This window comes from Urocitellus parryii, chromosome 14 (assembly GCF_045843805.1).
Source record: "Urocitellus parryii isolate mUroPar1 chromosome 14, mUroPar1.hap1, whole genome shotgun sequence".
Classification (NCBI taxonomy): Eukaryota; Metazoa; Chordata; class Mammalia; order Rodentia; family Sciuridae; genus Urocitellus; species Urocitellus parryii.
In genome coordinates, this window is record NC_135544.1 from 23,443,607 (window position 1) to 23,451,170 (window position 7,564).

General features: G+C 31.8%; 1 protein-coding gene across 3 annotated transcripts in view; it reads left to right on the forward strand.

The window, feature by feature from the left end:
* Window positions 1-6,863, forward strand: part of Zdhhc2 (zDHHC palmitoyltransferase 2) — a 68,298-nt gene extending 61,435 nt beyond the window's left edge. For all 3 annotated transcript variants that reach the window (XM_026389452.2, XM_026389454.2, XM_026389453.2), the window contains exon 13: window positions 1,931-6,863. The gene's annotated coding sequence lies outside the window, so the exon portion shown is untranslated. The remainder of the gene's footprint in view (window positions 1-1,930) is intronic.
* Window positions 6,864-7,564: the final 701 nt, after the last annotated feature.

A 7,564-nucleotide genomic window follows, 5' to 3' on the forward strand; every position in this document is an offset into this window, starting at 1 on the left:
ATTTGGGGAAGACCAGGATCAGGTCTGAATGCATAATGGTACAGTTGATAAGACTGATCCTAATTGTGGTTAGGATAGTGAAAATTTTATCTTTTGAATTTGGTTACATAGCAAAGAAACATTATTAAATTCTGGAAATAATATTTAAAATGCAAAAATGAATAAACAAATATGAACTACTAGTCAATACCACAAATAAAATATTTTATAGAAACATATTCTGTAGAACAAAATTTTACAGGATTTTCCCCACTGTGTTTCATTATTAGTTATAATAATTTGTTATAATGATTCATTTTTTTGTGAGGTCAGTGACATTACAAATTTTTTTGTGTTCAATGTTTTGCATTTTTACATAATATGATTGTGTATAAGTCATTTAGCCTTCCCAGTATTTCAACACAGACTAGTGTTGGATTTGTTCATTGCTATACCTAACACCTTGCACAGTGCCAGAAACATAGTAGGTTCTCAATAAATATTTGGTTGATAAGAAATCAAACAACATTGAAATTAAAAATCTCATAGAAGCTTGATTTTATTACATAGGAAAATATGGCATTAGTAGTTATAATAACCAAATGGCAGCATAAATGAACTGCCTAACCCCCAAAACATTACCAAGAGGTTTTATAATATAATGTTGTTCATTTGGTTGATATAACCATTGGCAGTAAAAAATTTTTAAATTGAATTGTTCTAAGATAGCTAATAAATACTAGACTTTTAAAAATAGTTTTTCTTGCATTATATCTTAGACTTGTAATTCATTTAATATTCAATTTAATATTGAATGTTGTCATCTAATATTGATTAATATTGATGTGCCTAATATATCTTACAAAATGAATTTTTTTTGTTCTTTATTTCTTTGAACTACACTAGTATGTGGTCTGTGGCTTTTTTTTTTTTTTTAAATGCTGCAGAGATGGGGATTGAACCTGGGGCTTTGTGCAGCCACAGGTGGGCAAGCATTCTAGTACTCTATCCCTGATCTGATCTACATTCCCAGCTCAATTTAAGGCTGTTTCATAAAAGATTGCTTAGTGCTAAAACCCATAGTAGTGCTAAAAATAGATTTATTTTCGCTTACCCAATACAATATAAATTTAAACGTGCTGTGTTTTTATGTGTATGAAGTTTCAAATTTATTTCCTTAAATGTCCTTTCCAATTCATTTGTCACTCCCAAACTCCAGTTGACCTCAGACAAATGCAAAACTGTCAACATGGAACTCTCTACTCAAATTGTGGCCCCAAATGAGCATCAGTGGCATCATCTGGAACTTTTTAGAAAAGCAGAACCTTAGGCCTTACCTTAGACCTACTGAATCAGGATCTGAATTATTTAATTTAATTAATTAATTTTTTTTATTTTAGATCTATATCTTCTACCAAATTTGGAATTTTCTTTCTTTCTTTTTTAAATATTTCATTGATTTTATTTTTTAAATACACGACAGACAGCACAGCACTGAAATGCATTACAATTCTTATTACACATATAGAGCACAATTTTTCGTATCTCTGTATATAAAGTATGTTTATGCCAATTTATGCCTTTATACATGTACTTTTTTTGTTGTTTTATTTTGTTTTGTTTGCATTATAACTCTTAATACACATATATACCACAATTTTTTCTACCTCTGTTTGTATATAAAATATGTTGACACCCAATTCAAGTCTTCATACATGTACTTTGTATAAGGATCTGAATTATTTTAAACTTTACTAAGGTCTTCTCATGTATATGCACATTAAAATTTGAGAAGCATGGATCTAGTCTGTATTCAAAAACATGTCTACCAAGCCTGCTAGCATAGAAGAACAAGGAATGGATGTTATTGCAACAAATAATGAGGTGGTTAGTTTGGATTTCATTTTTTGTACTTAACACAATAGTTTCATGTTTTCTGTTTCATTTCAAGGTACCAATGCTGCAGAAGGATGGCAGAGGCTTCCCACAGAAGCCATTGAACAGCAGCTTCTTTATTCATTTGGCTGGATATGTAGAAAATTTGTTTGCTTGCTTGTTTCATGGTGCTGGGGATTGAACCCAGGGCCTTGCACATGCCAGTCAAGTGCTCTACCACTGGGCTACATCTCCAGCCCTGGATATGCAGAATATTAATTGACTAGTTCTTTCCAAGCTGTTGCTTAAGCCGAACACGTTTTTGATCCACTATACAAATGTTACAGCTAACGTGAATTCCTCTTAAGTGTTAAAAGTAATTGTGTTTTTTGAATCAAAGGGAAAATATCTTCTATTAAAAACTGGGAATGAATTAATGGGTCACTTTTCACTCAAATACTTGGTTTGCACAGTTTTTCATGTAAAAAACATTAATAATCTGGTTTTCTTATTCAGAAAATTAAGACTAATATCTTTTAAGATTTAAAATTTTAAATCACATTATAATGTTAAGCTTTATTCATATTAGTTTCCTTTAAGAAGGAGAGGGTAAGAAATAAGACTTCTTTGGTTTTCTCTTCTAATGTGAATCTGACCTCAGACTGAGTGAACTGTAGTAACTGTGAGTCCACTACAGAGTGCTAGTAGCCTACAGTTAAGGATCACCACCCATTTCTGCCAGACTTTAAATCTCATTTTACCCTTTGTTCCTTGCTGGAAAGTAAGAACATTGAACCTTGGGTCCACTGATAAAGCAACTAGTTAGAAAACTAATACAATGTTCTGACAAAAGTCCCTCTATTACATTGAAAATACATTTTCATCTCTTCTAATCTTTTTTTACAAAATATTATTTTAGTTGGACACAGTATCTTTATTTTTATGTGGTGCTGAGGATCAAACCCAGTGCCCCGTGCATGCTAGGCAAGTACTCTACAGCTGAGCCACAACCCTCGCCCCCTCTTCTAATCTTAAATGTGGGGAAATCTATGATAACAATTATGAAGATTGGTTTATGACATTCTTTATTCAGGTTTGCTTTTGTAATTTTTTTTTTTTTTTTGGTACCAGGATTTAACCCAGGGGTGCTTAACCATTGAGCCGTATCCCCAGACCTTTTTTTTTATTTTATATTTTGAGATAGGGTCTTTCTGAGTCACTTAGGGCCTTGCTAAATTACTGAGGCTAGATTTGAACTTTCAGTCCTCCTGCCTCAGCCTCCTGAATTGCTGGGATTACAGGTATGCATCACTGCACCTGGCATAAAGTATCTTTTTAGGTTATTTCTCTTATTGAACACAGTGAAAATATTGAATTTTTGTTAAGAATTCCTGGTAGATCAATAGGTTAATCCTCCAGTGATAGCCATATTATTACTGTGTCTTCTCATCAAACCTGTAACAGTTAATCTGTATTTTTCCTCAGATACTTATTTAAATTAATTTATGCAAATCATTAAATTCATATACTTTAAGAAATTTAATTCAATATGAAGTAAATGGTGTACAATTTATAAATTTAGTTTAAGATGAACTAAATGATGCATTTGTTGATGCCAAAAGATTTGGCTTGAGTAAATATACTCAGAAGCTCTTGTGCCTTGTATGCACTATTTAAAAACAGGAAAACGTTCTCATTTTAAAAAAATATCCAATAGAGTGTAAGTTTTGTAAATGTTAACAATTAGAATAATGTATACTTTTATTTGGTACTGATTTTGAGACTATAAAACAGATTACCTTTTAAACACAGCTAAGTAATTGGTGTAAACAAAAATTCAATACAAAATAAACTAGAAGACCAGAAGATTAATGAAGTAAAAGATATTGCAATTACTCATCCTTGTTAAAAAAGTAAAGAGTTTTTACATTAACTGTGTTTATGGAAGAACCAAGGTCAGCCAAGTTGATTTGATAGTTCCTTGGAGTACAGGATGGCAGCTTTTACATATTTTTTTTGAGCAAATGAATTTGATATGACAGTCTGCTTCCAGATAGCTCAAAAGATATGATACATTTTTACTTTTGTCTTCAAGCATGTTTGGTCATTTGTCACTACCTAAAGTGCCAGAATGGAAGCTATAGCTCCTGCTAGAAGTCTTAAGGGTAATAGCTGCATGTGGTGTGTTAAAAATTATAAGCAGCCAGCTATTCTTCAAAGCACAATTATGGCTGTTTTTCTGGACAGGATCCAGTTAAGAGTTCCTCTTGTCAAACTGGATGCTAAGGAAAAAAAGAGGGATTTTTTAAATTATTAACTTTTTACTCTGCAAAAATATTGTTAATCCTCCTCCCTTTAGGTCTTTTGTGTACTTATTTAAATATGTAAGTCAATACACATTAGAATCAGATTTGAAAAAGTTAAAAAAATAAAAATGTTTTTCATTAAGTTGTAATGGTTCCCTTTCTGTTTTCAAATTTAAATAAGCCATCTTTGTTTTAATTGTAGGAGATGATAATTTGTGGAAGTAATTGAAGTATAATTTTACCTGAGTGAATAAATCACCAAATAAATATATCTATCTTTTGTACATATTTATAAAATTCACCTTTGAAACATTTTAAGCATTTTATTCTTTAAAAATGTAATGGCTTAACTCAGACTTGAAGACACACTTAAAAATACACCTTTAAACTCATAATTTTGATTATTTTCCTGTTTTTTAGAGATTTTACCATAAAGGTGCCAAAATTTTAAGAAAAAATTTCATTTAAAAATAGTGAACTAAATAGCCTGACTATGATGTCTCAACTGCCTAGATTTATAGCAACCTAGACTTAGGTATTATTGTTCATTATTTATGAACAGAGCATTTATTTAAAAAAAATAGTGAACTAATGTTTGGTTTATGTAAATATTTGCTATTATGTAGCGGAAGGAGATTTTTTTTTTCCAAAGGCAAATGAAAGAACAGTTGGATCTGAATTCAGTGATGAGGCATTGAAGGAAGTACTTATTCAGGGACTCACTCCTGATATACCCTAATAAAGTGGCTGTTCTTCATTAAGTGTCCATGTGAAATTGCTTCTACACCAACAGTACAAATCCTTTAAGGATATACTTTTCCTAATAGCCTATCTGAGCTGTACTGGCAAAATCGATATCTACATCATAATCATAACATGAGTCTTTGAGAGAGAGAGGTGATGAAAAGATAATGTATTACTTCTTAGTAGTTAACTAGACAGTTAAAAATGGACTATATAGATCAAATTACTGAAATCCATAGATATCTTTTGGAAATATGGCATATGTTTGATGGAAACTATCTTCACTAAGGATGCCAAATGCAAAGGATTATAAAACATTTAAAAGCAATTAGATTAATAATGTGATTCATGCATTAAGAAAACATTGAAAATATCATTGCTCCATGATATTACAAATAGTAAATTTTCTTCATTTTGAAATATACGTAAACTTGTCAGTCTCATTCTGAAGTCATGTTGTATAATTTGGCATACACTTACCAGTCAGATATTTACTTGTGAAAGTGGTGATTTTGACACCTCTGAGTATTTTTTTAAAAAGCTATGAACGTATATGTATGTATATGTTAAAGCAACTTGCACTGTAAACCATGATCAAGGTTTCTCCCAGTACAGCTATCCCACCCACCAAGACTTTCTGACCTGCCATTATTTTGTCTTAAGTGACACATTTCAGCAGTAGATTTTTACAATTGTCTCTAGGTAAGATCCTGCTGTAGAAATTTGCTCTTCCTAAATGGAAAACTGCCTGGCTCAATCCTGAATATTTTAGCAGCCTAGACTCCTTTTCTATAAACAGCCAATTCAGCACTTATTTCCTCTTCTGTATGAAAGAGAACTTAGTTATGCATCTTAAGTATTTGTTATTCTTTTACAAAAATACCACTAGAATATTTTAACCTTGTCGATAAAAATTCAGATTCTGTTTTTATTGAAATCTTAGCAATTTGATCATGTAACATGTAATGTCATTTAAAGTATTAAATACATGAACAACATTTAGAGAAATCCTGAAATTGAGCACTCTGTTCCCCACTAGGTTCCCTTTACAAGTTATTACCTAAGGGTCTTATTATGTTTCAGAACTCCAGAAATTGTATTATATTGTGCAAAGGATGCATTTTCCATTTCTCTTTCCCATGATGTATTTGTTTTGGAGTAGCATTATAGCTTGTGAACAATGAACATTACCAAAGTGATGGGTTCATGTATTCAAAAGAACTTCTGTGGATCCAACTATGAACAAGAAGTAGTTCCTAGCACAATGTTTAGTGTTGCAGAAGGCTTTGGACTATGATACTCAAGTTTTTCCTTTCTCAGTGTCCCCTTGAAATGTGATTTCAGAATGCTCTACCATAGATAGATGACTACTAGCTCAATCTCTTACACCCTCTAATTAGTCTTATACCAGCAAAAAGTTCAGATATGAGGCATATTTATTTAAATCATTTCCTGTCCTTTCTCATGCAGGAAAGTGAAAGCAAAACAAAAACTGGCAATCGTTGTTCACAAATCCCTGTTCTTAAACATAGCCAGCATTCATTATTTCTGTATTGTAAGATGAACAAAAGATATTAAGATTGATTTCGTTTATTTCTAATAATAGTACTAGTTAAACCAAAAGGAAACTTGTAATAATTGACTTAAAGCCCTGGTTTATACTACATTAAGGAGTTCCCATTGCTCAGAAATGTCAGTACTGTTTATATTGTGAAAACTATTATATTGCATTATAAACATTTAACAGTATTATAAGGAACTTCATCCTGACCTGAATACTATTATTAATAGTTTGACAGATAAAGGTGATTATTCAAATTGAGAGAAAAAATCCTTTAGAGTAGGATTATATCGATGCTGAACTAACGAACAGATGCCAATCCTATAAAATTTCATTTCTTTGGTTGCATTTATTCAGCTATTAAAGCAAGGATATTATGAGAATTTAGATTGCACCTTTTTTTCCCCTATCAGTGTGTATATATTTTTATGGCTCCCTAAAGGGTAATATTAAAATATATTTATTGGTCTAATCAAATATTTATTGTATGGAAGTTGAATTTTTTTAAAAAAATAATTATACACTAACCTGGAGTGACATGTAAGCATGTGTTCAAGTTCTTTGAGACATAGAGGCAAGAAGTAGAGTATATGGATGAACCCCCAAATGGTTATGCAGATTCAACATAAGGCTTGTGTGTATGTGTGTCTGTGTGTAGCTCAAGAATGATTTTTGTCCACCCTCTTTGTACATGGGCTTTGCAATGACATAAGACAACTGTTAACAAAGAACAATGTGAATTCTTATTGAGAAAAAAGTGTTTGGCACAACTGAAACCGGTCCACATCGAAACTGCCTAATGGCATGACTAATAAGATATAACATACTGTCTTTGAGTTCTTCAAACTGGAACTCCCTAACAATCAGGAAGCCAAATGATGGTATACAATCTGAAGCTAAAGGAACCCCAATTTCTTGGTGTGGCACTGAGTTGCTTACCCAAATGAGCCATGACATTTTAGGAAAAAGAGGAGCCACAACAGGTATGTGAGAGTGGGGAATTTCCCCTCTTGTGACAATAAAACCAGAAATATTATATAAAATTCTGCAGGCTAAGAAGGTTATCTTCACTAAGTAATTTTGGATATTGGTAACATGG